We start from the raw sequence: 15,068 nt of genomic DNA, 5'->3' as shown, positions 1-15,068 counted from the left end.
GTAGCTTTTAGTAACAAGCAATTGACTTTATTGGAAGATCATGAAGATCTAGTTTTATTAATTCTAAATGGCTCAATGATTTTGCTTAATTTTCAATCAACATTGTCCATGTAAATGGGGAAAGAAAACGGCAAGATACTCGTATCTGATATGAAATGGCACTAGGTAAAAAAAATAAAAAATCGTGATTCAGTAATCTAAGTACAAAAAAAAAGTTTATTAAGAATTAAAATGAGGCATCGTTCCAGGAAGAAAGGAAATTGGATTTATCCAAAATTGGAAATAACTATATAGTTTATACATTCAAGCGGCCCCATTTGTGCTTTGTATATTTAGAACAACGCTTTTAAAAGTTCAAAACCTGAAAGGCTTCCAGATGCATATTTATTTTATTTATCATTTGACCAATAGGAATCCATGATTGATTAAAAAAGGCGGCAGTAATCACATGGAAAACGTGAATGAGATTAATTAATCATTGTTTAGGTCATTGATTTATATTTAGCAGCTAATAAACTGCAGTTATGTATATTTGTGATGACTCCAAACATTACAATATATTTATTTTAATTATATTTCTTCTTCTTCATTTTTGTTTTACTCGTTTTGTCGTATAGTCAAAGTTGAGCATTTGATGAATCAGTTTGCTTTCATAAGTAACATGTTTCAAAAAATATGCTCTTGTTGGTTGAAATACATAGTTGGATGACAGAATATAAAATTGGGATGCTGTCGAGTGCTTTTGACATTTAAGCAGATTAGCAAATCATGAATCGAGAAAATGGAGAGGGAAAATTATATACAACCTTACATGTCTTTGGCGTCGGATGGAAAACGAATGAAAAAACTAAAGAGGAAACATGTTATTTTCACAACTAATTATTAATATATATTTGTCAAGTTCCTCTCACTAGTAGAAAAAATAGCTTGCGTGAGGAAGAATATTTCGTCGCACAAAATGTACTTGCGCAACAGACAAAATGTTTCGTCGTGCAAAATAGACAAGATAGGAAAAAAAAAATTTGTGCGACGAAAACGTTTATCGCGCAAGAATACTTCGTGCGACGAATATTTGATGTCACCGCGTAAAGTCAACAAGAAAACGCGGGGTAATTTTTTTGGCACGAAAAACTTGCGCCACAATGACACACCCCGACCTAAATCAAGGCGTGCTGGCCATCACGTGATGATGACGTAGCCATGTGCATAGTGCGAAAGTAACTGATATGAAAATGTGGGTAAATAAAAAAAAACCAAACTAACTTACACTAAACTAGTATATAAGTACGAGCGGAAATGTTAGAGTGTAAATACACATAATTAGAGCATAGGTACCAAGGTGCAGTCCAACAGGCTAAATACTAATTATACATGATATAAAAGAAAACCCTACATTGATGGATGTCACAAACTTCTATCTAGAATCTGGAGGGGCGCAAAACAGAAAACATGAGTGTGCAAAAATAAAGCTTTTCAAAACCATTTCTCTTTTCAAAAGTAATAACCTCTCATCGTAAAACCCGTATAGTTTTCCAGAAAATAATAATACATACGTATATAGAAATCACGCTCGAGAGCAATGAAAACCAAAGTGAGTGCCATGTCAAGTATCTCAGTAATAAATATGTAAGTCAGGTGAAATAAAACAATATAAATGATATGTCAGCCGGAGTCACCTAACGTGACATGTACAGCTGAACCTATAGCTTATCAGGTATGCCTGCACACTAGTCGGAACCACTTATTGTGGTCTGTACAACAGGGCTAGGTGCAAATAAGTACGCTCAAGTACTACGATCACGTGAAGGCTGTGCGAATAATCGCGGGTCACCTACTAGTCAGAACCACCTAATGTGGTATGTACAATAGGGCTGTTCACCAAACTTGGATCCAAGGTGAGCGTGTGGTGCGGGAGGTGAACATCACGTGAATGACTGTGCCCTGGCCACGGGCGGGAGCACTAGCACCGGGGTAGATAATGAGCTTTAAGTGCATCTACGTATAACAAAAAACAACGCATCCTGACACACGCCGACCCAGAATGTCCACTAGGACTCTGAATCAAGCTGTGTTGGCTAACACCTGGAAGGTGGCGAAGCCATAAAGTGTGATGATGTGAATAAATATGAATAAATTTAAACCTAAGAGTGCCTAAATACCAGAGTGTGCGGTGAGCGGATCTGGACCCATTTCACACGTGATATAGAGCATAGGTATAGTGCAGTAAAGTGAGACAATGATCATTCCATCAAAAGAAAACATCTGTATCGAAAAGTATCACGAATCCTCATCAATACGGAATTCTGCTGCTAGAACCTGAAGGGGTACAAAAATAGAAAATGTGAGTGAGTGAAACAAAACTTTTCAAACCAATCCAACTACCAAATGCAGTAACCACTCACCGTAATACCTGTATAATTTCCCCGGAAAATAACAAGCGTGACTATAAATCAATACCATAACCAAAATAATAGTCTCACAGTTATACCGTGCCAAACATCTCAATAAGAATAAGTACTCAGGTGAAATAAATCAATATGAAATGGCATATTAGCTGGATCCACCTATAGTGGCCTGTACGGCTGAATTAATAGCTCATCAATATGTTAGCCGGAGTCACCTCATGTGACCTATATGATTTATCTATATCTCATCAATCAAGGCTAGCTCATCACATATCTCGCATATATGCTAGCTTATCACATATCTCGTCATATATGCTAGCTCATCACATATCTCGTCATATATGCTAGCTCATCACATATCTCGTCATATATGCTAGCTCATCACATATCTCGTCATATATGCTAGCTCATCACATATCTTATCATATATGTTAGCTCATCACATATTTCATCATATGTGCTAACTCATAAGTCGGAGTCACCTCTAGTGACATGTATGACTTATCCATAGCTCAATAAGTATACCTGCACATGAGTCGGAACCACCTAAGTGGTCTGTACGACAGGACTGGGTATAAATAAATACGCTCAAGTGCTACGATCACGTGAAGGTTGTGCGAATAATTACGGGTCACCTACAAGTCGGAACCACCTAATATGGTCTGTACAACAGAACTGTGCACCTACCTTGGATCCAAGGTGAGCGTAAGGTGCGGGAGGTGAACATCACGTGAAAGACTGTGCCCTGGCCACGGGCGGGAGCACTAACATCGGGGTACAGGTTTATGAGCTCTCAATATATCTCAACATAACATGTACGATTCATAGGCAACTCGTACAACAGTGTCGGAGTTGCTTAAAACATGCATGTAGTCATGCCATAACTCAATCATTTCAACTAATACCATAAACTCACCTGAACTTACCTGGGTGTCCTACGTTCGCCTTTGCACTTCAAAGCATTTACAATAATTATGTGCAGGTAATATACATATAGATAAACCATGATGCAATCTAATACTCAACCATGTTATAGCATTTTTCCAATATATACATACATATATATATATATATATATATATATATATACATATATATGTATGTTTGTATATATATATGTAAATATACATATATATATATACATACATACATATATATATATACATACATACATACATATATATATATATACATATATATGTTTGTATATATATATGTAAATATACATATATATATATATATATATATAATGTGGTGTAAAATGCACCATTTATAACGCCCTATTACCGAGTTATTTTCTGAAATAATTATCGGGGATAAGTCCAACTAAACACTAGTTTAATTAATTATCATTACTTACGTTTCCTTATTTCAATTTCTTGATTCCTTCCACATTGATTTATGACCAACATCAAATCACTAAAAACATAAGGTTAAATCTCATATTTTCACCAATTTCCTTCACTTTACTCAATTCCCAAACAAGGTCTTTGTTTCAATTATTCTATGGCTGCATCTAACGTCTCGTTAGATTGCCTATGTATCCTAAACAGGGATCAAGCCATTCATAGTTCCCAATATTATTTCAAGGCATTCACAGTAATCATAAGCAATAATCAATTTATAAACATTTAAGGAATTGTCAATCATATATATACATATATATAACACACGATAGAATGGAAAAAACCCACTCACCTAAGATTCGTGCCACGACTCCCTAGCACGCATATTGAGACATTGCGAACCATCATCGCCTATGACCAATTATCAAATCACATCTCAGAGTTCTGACCGATAAATTACATAATTTATATAAAACGCATCCCTACGTAATTTAATTCAGAAGATCTACATCACGGATTTCCAATCCGTTGCTTCCAAAGATTCACATTATACTTCTAGAACAACATCCTAAGGTTTCATTATGATCCAACGGTTGGATCTTCGCCAATTGCCAAAATCAAGTGGCGGTCAACATTTTATTTTATGAACTTACAAATCTAATTTGGGAAGGTCCATACATCGGATTCCTGATCCGTAAGTTTCTATGGTTCTCAAATATTACTTACTATAACGTATTAAAGTTTGGTGACGATTCAACGGTTGGATCGTCGATTCATATAATGACCTATTAACGTAACGTAGAGAATTTAGATTCTAACAAGCAACCTACGTCATACAATTACTAAAACTGAACTCAAACCATCTAATTAGCCTAAGAATAATATCGACGGCCCCCTAGCCACTCACCGCCACACGCGTCGCCTCGGGTGGTGGTCGGCTGCCCCGACTCGCAGGAAAATCCAACTATTTCCAAAAATTACCAAAATTTATAGGAATGAAGATCTCAATGAGTAAAGTAAACTTTATACCTGGAGCCAAATCTAGTATGGCCGGGAAAAGCTCCGATTTTGCTCTAACCTGCCGAAACCCTAGAAAATGGTGTGCTTCAATTCGACCTCCATACTCACTCCAACACCTCGACCATTGCCTGGGCTTTGTTCCTGGGTTCTAGAGGAGTGTTCTAATGGTGGTAATTGAAGGAGATGGTTTCACAATTGATGGATTTTGGGTAAGGTCTCCCATGGCACCCATCACTATTTTTGTACCAAAATACTATCCATTTCTCTCTAATTTTTGGTGCAACAAGAAGAGAAAGGGCCAAGGTGATGATTGGAAGTAGTTTATAGGTCCAATTGGTCGAAAAATTGGATGAGAAACGGCAAAAAGCCGCTGGTTTGAGGATATGGGTTGCATGGGTCAAAGAAGACCCGTTTGGGCTCCCTCATTTTCTTTTTCTCTCATTTCCTCCTGCTCTCCTTCCTATTGGTCAGTCTTCTCCCTTCCTCTCCACTGATTGGGCAGTAGCCCTTCTCCTTCCTCTCCATCTCTTTTGCTGCCATCAGGCAGCCATTCCCCCTTCATCTTCTTTTTTCTATTTTCTTCCACCACCTTTTACATAAATAAAATATAATAATAAGAAATGAATAAGATAATAAATAAAAATCCTTACCAACGTACTCTTGGAATACGGTAAGGTAATAGTTCATACGCGTCATGAACTAACAATCAACGAAAATCAATACCCTCGCCTTTAGGGTATTCTCGTAAATTTCACATTTTAAGATTTATAAAATAATAAAATTTGGGACGGTTTGTCACGCATCCACTATCATCGATATATACTCACCTGAAGCTTACCTGGGTGTCCACATCATCAAGCAACAATATGGCACTTAAAAATGTAAATCCATTTAAAACAAACTTCTGGGAAAACGCAACGCATATATATATATATATATATGTATATATAGAAAACCAAAAGCCCACTCACTGGTATATAGCTGGATCGTAACCCCCGAGTCTCGCCTGGTTGCGCTCGTCTTTCGGAAATGTCTCACCTATATATGAAACCATTATTTTAACGTTAATTTTAAGTACATAACCAAAACCGTATAATAACTTCTCATACGTTGCTCAATTGGGGTGTTTGAATATACGCCTACTCAACACCACGAGCATCCCTATATTTTTAGAATAATATTCCAACGTCCCACGCGCCCTCATGCGCCAGCCAAGGCACGACCATGCGCATGCACATGCCTAGCACACTGACGGAATCTTTAACGCCATTAAGGAATATTTCGTTAAACAGTAGCATATACCATTAACTTTACCTGACGCCGTTAGTATATTTCGTCAAAGTTGACGAAATATTCCCTTTCCTTCTCTGGTGGTTCTCCGGATTCCGGCGCCGATTGTCGTTGCGTCGTTGGAAAGTGGAAAATTTTCAAACTTAAATATCTCACTCAAATCTCAACCAAATTTCACAAACTTTACATGGATTTGAAGCCCTGAACGAGTAGAACATGTTCTTACCACTTTGAATTCTTAAAATCAACGGAAAATAGTCAGACAATCCTTCGATATTCCGGCTAAACCTGTAAACCCACAATCAAACTTATTTTGACGTCCAAACTTAACCAAAATTAGTCTAAAACACTAAAGGAGTTGTATTAATACCTTTCTAAGTCTTAAAAACAAGTAAAACCTCGACGATCACGTTGGGGAAACAGGGTACTCCGCCGGAGCTTCTAAGTTCTCGGGTTCCCATGAACTGCTCTTCGTCCCAAAAGTGTCACTAAACTCGTGGAGTCACAAGGAAGCTGATGGTGACCTCCAATCACTCGATCCGTGGGTGATTGATGATGCTTAAAGGCTAGAGGAATCAGATCGTACGGACGGAAGGAATTTTCGAGAGAGAGAGATAGAACAAGGTTGCACATGTGTTTGTGTGTGTGTGTGGTTTACGGGGTTGGCCACTTAAAACAACCTCAAGCCTTGATTGGGATACCAACCCAAGATCCATGCAATTGGGTCCAATCAAAATAAACCAACCCAATTTCACCTATTCATTCGTAACATTTTCGTTATGAACCCGATTCGGCCCTAAATCACGTCGACACTCTCGTGACATCAAGTATAATTTAATTACGTCAACGGGAAAAATAATTTAAAACCATATATGTACATCCACGTCACCACGACTCGAGGGTATAATCGTCATTTTCACATATTCGAGGATAAAAATATATATATTAATTCGAGACGGGTCGTCACAGACGAAAATGGGACATTTGCGAGACCAAGGGTTCATCGCACAAGTTCCTGTCAGTTTTCAATCAAACCATTCACTACAGGTGAATCAGAAGAATCAATACTGCATTTAATACAGATGTTTGCGCGACAAAGCCTTCGTTGCGCAAAAGCCCTAACCTTCTTATAAATATCCACTATCCTTATTCCTCACAATTCTTTTCTCCTTATTCTTCAAGAACAGATGGAGGATAAAAATAAGGATCAGAGCGTGCCCACCGCCAAGCTGAATGATTTGAGGCAACATTTTGAGTTCGCGCATGCAATTGCTATAGCCATGAGGAATAATTGTCCCACTACTGAGTGGCGTTCTTGGAAAGATGCGCACAAGAATGTGAGGAAGGCTATAATGGATGAACTATTAGTAAGTATATTGTTGATGGATCAATAATTAAGTTTGTGAAATTTTTAGTTATATGTTGGAATTAATTATTTGCATATATGTGTAACAGTGTAAGTATACTCTTGATGATGATACGAACGAATAGTTGATGAAGTTGATGGAGGATGCGTTGGAGGGAGGTTACAATCGATGGTGTTATGAAGTCTTGCGGAATGGACCAGGACCATTGAAATAGTAGTTTTAAATTTTTGTTTTGTATTACAATATTTAAATTTAAGGTATTTTTTATAAGTTATGTATTTGGACTTAATTAGGTTTTAATTCCTGTTTGGTTTTTTTATTGAGGCCTAATGTAAGCACCCTATCCTCGGTTTGTATGTGTTTTCAATCTTCAATGAATATCGTACTTATGCTCAAAATAATTGTATGGATTAGGGCATTAATTATTTATAAATAAATATTTAAGGTATTAATTATTTATAGAATAAATATTTAAAGTATTAAATATTTTTAGAATAAATATTTTTAGAAAAAAATATTTAACTGAATATTTGTTTATAATTAGGGTTATTATACAAAATAGTCCCTGAGATTTGCATGATCAATATAAATGCTCCCTGAGATTGAAAATCAATAGAAATAGTCGATGACATTGTCCACCATCCATGATTTTGGTCATTTCGTTAATAAATCTTTGGCCAATTTTCAAAGCTTTGTAACTCCATCGTTTCTTAACCAAATTCGACCCATAATATATCAAAATGAAGATAGGAAAGTGTAGAATAAGATTATACCTATTTGGAAGCCTAATGGTTTCCAGAGATGGCTGGGAAATAGCTTGAAAGGTGACTGGTCTGTGGGAAAACTGGAAAACTCCCCGGAAACTGGGTAAACTTTAAACGTTCATAACTTCTTCAATACTCAACAAAATCGAGTGATTCAAAAACAAAAATCATACTTCTTGACGAGACGAAGAGAATGATACCTTTTTCAAAGGCTAATTCGCCTTGGTTTAGTCAGACAACAGCTCGAAAGTGGCCAACCATTTTCGAGTTAGCCACTTTCGAGAAGTTTTTCGGCCAAACCATGGCGAGTTAGCAGTCAAGAAAGATACCATTATCTTTATCTTGAGAAGTATGATTTTTGTTTTTAAATCACTCAATTTCGTTGAGTATTGAAGAAGTTATGAACATTTAAAGTTTACCCAGTTTTCGACTAGTTTTCCAGTTTTCCCGCAAACCAGTCACCTTTCAGGCTATTTTCTGGCCATCTCTAGCAATCATTGGGCTTCCATATAGGTATAATGTTGTTCTACACTTTCTTATCTTCATTTGGATACATTATGGGTCGAATTTGGTTAAAAATCGATTGAGTTAAGAAGCTTTGAAAATTGCCCAAAGAGTTTTTAACGGAAGGACCAAAATCATGGATGGTGGACAATCTCAGGGACCATTTCTATTGATCATGCAAATCTCAAGGACTATTTTGTATAATAAGCCTTGTAATTATAAAGTTTATGTAAGCAAAGATATATATGTTTATGTAAACTTTATAATTACAATCATTCAATTCGTCGCAAAATATATTGTGCGATGCTATGTTCGTCTTGTAAGACTACTTTGCGCGACGAATAGAAGATGTTTGTCACGCAAAGCACAGTCAGATTGCGTTCAAACCTTCATATTTTATTGCGCTATTATGAAGCGTTTTCTGCGACAAACGTGGAGATTTGTACGACGAATGGGTTCGTTGCGCAAACGTATCCTAGTGCTATATAAACATAGTTTCAGAACCCTAGTTTTCAAAAAAAAAAATTTATTTAAAAAAGAATGGCCTATTATGGAGAAGGTTTTGGCAAAAAGAAACTTGTAGTGCGATCAAAGAGGTATCGACAGAAGCAAGTGTCGTACTTTGAAGGCAAAAATATGGCTGAAACTGTGACAGCCAGTCCTGAAATATAATTTTCGATGGTGTGAATTGCCTAAAATACCCTTAGACGTTTGTGGTGTTGTTTGGTTTAAGTTGTGTTGCGGACCAATTATTTTCTTCCTAACTCTTTGGACCCAATTAGAACTAAAGGTTTTAATTGCTTTGGTTGGTTGTAAGAGAATCAGAACCACACAAACACACTTTCTTTCTCTCTCTATCTTTCTCTCTCTCCCGTTGACCCTCTCTCTCTCCTTCCTCTCTCAGTTTTCTTCCATTTCCGTACATACGTACGGACAAACCTCAAACCAGATCTTTTCGTTGCAGATCGAGGTTGTGATTGATGTTTTTGAACTCCTTGCAAGCTTAGGAGTCGAATGGTGGTGATGGTTGGATGTGAAAACCTTGAAAAACCCGTGAATATGAGGTTTTTAGGAGATTTTAAGTTACTAGTGAGCTTTAGGACATCTTCACGAAGCTTGGAGAAGAAAAACGAAGTGAATTGGACGTCGGGAAGTCAAGTTTGGCGAGTTTCAGGTTTGGCCGGATTATCGAGGTTCCTCCGACGAAATCCAGTGGATTTCAAGGCTTGAAAGTGGTAAGGTTTTTTTCCTCTCGTCCTAAGGTTCATTTTAGTACAAATTTCATGAAATTTGGTTGAGAAATGAACGAGAAATGACGATTTGAAGTTTTCCAGTTTTCCAGGGACGGCGTCAGTTACCAGAGTTCGGAGGTTGAAGACGACGGAATATTTCATCAAGTTTAACGGAATATTCTAACGGCGTCAGGTTAGTTTTAACGGAATATTCTCTAACGCCGTTAAAGATTCTGCTAGGCGTGCTAGGCATGTGGCCGTGCCCTTGCCGGCGCATGGGGCATCAGAAAATTTTTCTAAAAATATAGGGGTGTTCCTGAGGTTGAGTAGATCATAGTGGTATATTCAAATGCCCCATTTGAGCATTGTATGAGAAGTTATTTCCTAGTTTGTGTATGTGCTTTAAATAACGTTTATTTAGTTATTTCGCATATAGGTGAGACCTATCCTGAGGATGAGCGCCATCAATCAAGGCTCGAGGGCTACGACCCTTCGACATATCAGTGAGTGGACTTTTGGTTTTCCGTATATACCTATATACTTGAAATTTTCCCAGAAAATGAGTTTGAATGATTATATGTTTTGAAATACCATGCAAAGTATCTATCTATTTTAGTATGCATTAATAGTTGCATATATTTATGATTTGTGCTGCAGACGCACAGGTAAGTGCCAGGTAAGTTCATAAATAAAAGGTATGAGGTTATTTCAGTGATATAACATATTGAGAGCTCATAAACCTGCACCCTGGTATTAGTGCTCCCGCCCAGAGTAGGGCACAGTCCTTCACGTGATGTTCACCTCCCGCACCATATGCTCGCCTTGGATCCAAGTTAGGTGCACATGCTTGTCGTACAGACCACTTTAGGTGGTTCCGACTCGTAGGTGACCCGCAATTATTCGCTCAGCCTTCACGTGATCGTAGCACTAGAGCATATTTATATTACACCTAGTCTTGTCGTACAGACCATTTTAGGTGGTTCTGACTCGTGTGCAGGATTTGATTTGATTTGATATGATTGAGATTGGTTATGAGCTATATACTCAGCAGTGCAGATTGAGTTAGAGGGATTTGGCTGATGCTATATTTGACATTGATATATTTTACCTGGATTACTTATGGCATTATATTGAGATACTTTGGCATGGTATACTTCTATAGATTTTCATCTTGAGTATGATTTCCGATATAGCTTATTATTATTCTAGGAAATTATATAGGTTTTACGGCGAGGGGTTAGAACTTTTGAGAAATGAAATGATTTTGAAAAGCTTTGTTGCCCACTCAAACTTTCTGTTTTGCGCCCCTCCAGGTTTTAAGTAGAAGTGCTTTGGTGGATCACGAGGATTCTAACGGGAGTTCTGACAGAACATCACCATGTAAGATCACCCTTGAGTGTTGTATTATTAGCACTTGTCCTGCTTGAATGCAGTTAGACTATTTATGGTCTGGTTATGTATTTCATGTTTAATCTCGCACTAGCAACTTATCTTAGCTAGTAATGCTAGTAGTTTGGTTTTTATTCCTTCGTATTTCCCTTATATCCTTATTACTTCCGCACTGTGCACATGGTTACGTCACTCCCACGTGACGGCCAGCATGCCTCGATCTAGGTCGGGGTGTGTCAAAGACATATGCCAAATTTAAGTATGACATTGGGAATTTGGTGCAGAGGGATAGTTCTGCCGAGTTTGAGTCTTGGAAAAAGGATCCTGAGGAGTTGAAGAAGTTCATGCTGAGGAAGTTATCGGTAAGTTTGTAGTAAATAATGAACAATTATTTTTGTTAAAACATAATATTTTTTAAATTACTAATTTATTGTTATTGACATTAATATAGGTTCATTGGGATGTTGATGAAACCGATGAGAAGCAACGGATTTATGTGGATGAGCTTTTCAAGTAGAGTTTCCAGAAATGGAAGTTTGATGTGTTGCGAGCGAGGGAGAATTGAAGTTGAGGAGGGTTGCTTTTTTATTTTCTTAAATAAGATTTTGTGGACTTCATATTTAATTTAATTAATAAATGGGCAAAAGACTGTTTACTACCCTCAAGTTTCATGGTTTTCAACATTTAGTACATCAATTTTTTTTCATCCCAGAGTCATACCTAAAGTGTTAATTTTGGGACAGTCTCATACATCCGTTAGTCAAACTGTTAACTTTGCTGTTAAATGATGACGTGGCGCCCACGTGGACAATGACTAGGCGCCACATGTCATTAAAAAAATTTAAAAATAATTAATAAAATGAAAGTTAAAAAAAAAAAATCCCCAGATCCCCATTGTCTTCCCCACCCCGACCCTCCATCCCTTCTCCCTCTACACATCCATCCTTCCCCTCCCCCTTCTCCCCAGATTCCCTTTCGTTTTTTCTCCCGTTCCCTCTGCATAGGCCTAGTCCTTCGTCAACTCTGAGAACTCAATGTCGTCCACTCCCTTTGCACATCCAAGAACTCAGCCGTCCACTCCGTTGAGGTCCAGGAACCCAACAAGTCCTTTGTCCTCGGATGGAAGCACGGCGACCCTCTCTTCCACAGAAATCTCGCCTAGCTGCAGAGATTCAAGAACAACAACCAACCAACCAAATCTCAATCAAACAACCAATCCGTCAATCAATCAATCCAAATCCAAAAATTCAAATTGTAGAGAGAGAGAAAAAGAGAGGGGGCGTACAGAGATGACTCTGGGCGTGGCGTAGGGAAGGCGGAGCTCTGGTGAGGAAATCAGAGAGAGAGGACGGGACGAAGGGAGGCTGGTTGGTGCGGGTTGTAGATGAGAGAAGAGAGGGAGGGAGAGTGGGTGATTGCAGAGGAGATAAGAGATGGTGGGGGTTGCAGCAAATGCCAGAGGGAGGAGTGGATGGAGAAATGGTGGCTCGGGTAGGCAAGGGGTGGGTGATGAGGGTGCTCGGATGGAGAAGATGAAAGGGGTGGATGGGATGAAGGGGGCGGATGGGATGGGGGAAGGATGGATGTGCAGAGGGAGAAGGGAGGGGGGTCGGGGTGGGGAAGACAATAGGGGTCTGCGGATATTATTTTTTTATTTTTTTAACTTTCATTTTACTAATTATTTTTAAATTTTTTAATGACATGTGGCGCCCAGTCATTGTCCACGTGGGCGCCACGTCATCATTTAACAACAAAGTTAACAGTTTGACTAACGGATGTATGAGACTGTCCCCAAATTAACACTTTAGGTATGACTCTGGGATGAAAAAAAATTGATGTACTAAATGTTGAAAACCATGAAACTTGAGGGTAGTGAACAGTCTTTTGCCCTTAATAAATTTATGTTATGTGGATGAGTATTAATATTCTCATTAATTATAATTTCTATTTGGGATAGTAAATTAATTTAATGTTTAATTAGGTTTGAGTTTTTTGATTTATAATAAAATAAACATTTACAATACATACAAATAAAATAAAAAAGCATAAAAAATTAAAAAATATGCATTGGGCGACGGTACATGTTTTCGTCACGCAATTTGTTGAAAAGAATAAATTATAAAGTAAAGGAAATAAAATAAAGGGTGATTTTAGATGCAGTCCCTATTTATCAACGTTCTTTTATTGAAACCTTATTGGTTGTCGGGTTTTTATTGAAGTCCCTGAAATTAATGCAATATTGCATTTCTATGTAGGTTATTATAATTTTTAAATTAGAATTTGATATTTGTGGTTATTTATATTAATGAGATTTTAAATAAAATCCATAATTTGTTGAACATATTAAAAAAAATTATACTTAAATAAAACCCATGATTTGTAATTACTTATATTAATGACATTTTACATACAAAAAATTGGTAATTTTTATACGACACATTTTACATACAAAACGTTGGTACATTTTATACAAAAAAAAGTGATACGTTTTATATAATGGGTACATTTCATAAAAAAAAAAAATAATAATGGTACATTTTACACAAAAGAGATGGTACATAAAAAAAAAAGGTACATTTTACATATAACAAAGTAGTACATTTTTAAGGACAAATGGATACATTATTAATAAATTATGGGTACAAATAAAAGGTCAAAAAAATATGAGTAAAAATAAAAGTTTGAAAAATATGGACACAAAAAGAAATTAATATACGTGTACAAACTAAAATTGAATAGAAAATTTGCACAATTTAAAAAAAGGGTTGCAAATTAAAATGGGTACAAACTAAAAATAAAAATATATGATACTAGCCATAAATATTAATATATCAAATGTAACGTTTCTAACACTAAATGAATAATTTAGAAATAAAATAAAATTTAATTATCTTTATATGAAAAATATTTTATTACTAAAATAATTAATGATGTTTATTAAAACCAAGGGACCTTGTTTAAAAATTGAAAATGAATAAGGTTTTAATGAATGGAGTTGAAAAAAGACAGATGAAAACCTAATTTCTCCTAAAATAAAGAAAATGGTAAACTTTTGCGCGACGAAGACTATTTTAGTCACGCAAAGGACATTTGCGCGATGAATACCTTGTTCGTCGCACAAAATCATTCGTCCAAAAGTGAACTTTATAATCTGGATTCAGGTTGTGCAGAGGCAAACTGCAAAAAAATTATAGATTTAGCCTCTGCACTCATCCCTTTCAGTTTTGCTCAATCTGGCATCTATCATTTCATTTTCTCTCAATTTTATCATCGAATACTCCCTCCATCTTCTTCTCTAGGTTGGTCGAGCTATCTCGGTGTCTGGTAAGAATTTTTTATTTTTTATTTTTTTTTGTTAGGGTAAAAGATTTAATGTAAATTCATACTAATGCCATTAATTTCGTTGTCTATAGCGATATTGTGTGTGATTAGCGATTGGTGGAGAAGGATTGAGAATGTATTTTCATCGTTTTATTTTTTTTAAATATCAAATTAATTAAATTATGTTGAACTTAGTTTGTTATGTTTATATTGTGTTGTGAAATTATATTTATATTATGTTGTTAAATTTGTACGTGACGTAAAAATATGTGTTGTGATGTATGAAGTTAATTGAAATTAACTTCATAATTGTTTTTTATTTTTAGTAAAACTTAGTTTCCAATTTGAGGATTAGTTGGATTTCTCGCATGGATGCAAAAGCATGACTGCAGTCTAATTAATTCTTGAATTGTCTCATTATTTGGACAGT

At 36.4% G+C, this 15,068-nt stretch overlaps 1 long non-coding RNA gene and 1 pseudogene across 1 annotated transcript; both read left to right on the top strand.

The window, feature by feature from the left end:
* Window positions 1–7,248: 7,248 nt before the first annotated feature.
* Window positions 7,249–7,642, top strand: LOC126619260 (uncharacterized; annotated as a pseudogene).
* Window positions 7,643–9,378: 1,736 nt separating this feature from the next.
* Window positions 9,379–11,681, top strand: LOC126619074 (uncharacterized). Its single transcript, XR_007621944.1, has 5 exons — window positions 9,379–9,931; window positions 10,031–10,121; window positions 10,365–10,431; window positions 11,242–11,308; window positions 11,602–11,681. It is a non-coding gene; the product is annotated as an uncharacterized LOC126619074 (long non-coding RNA).
* The last annotated feature ends 3,387 nt before the right edge of the window (window positions 11,682–15,068 follow it).

This window comes from Malus sylvestris, chromosome 1 (genome assembly GCF_916048215.2).
Source record: "Malus sylvestris chromosome 1, drMalSylv7.2, whole genome shotgun sequence".
NCBI classification, from domain to species: Eukaryota; Viridiplantae; Streptophyta; class Magnoliopsida; order Rosales; family Rosaceae; genus Malus; species Malus sylvestris.
Note: the sequence above shows the minus strand (reverse complement) of the source record. Positions and strands in the feature narration are given on the sequence as shown.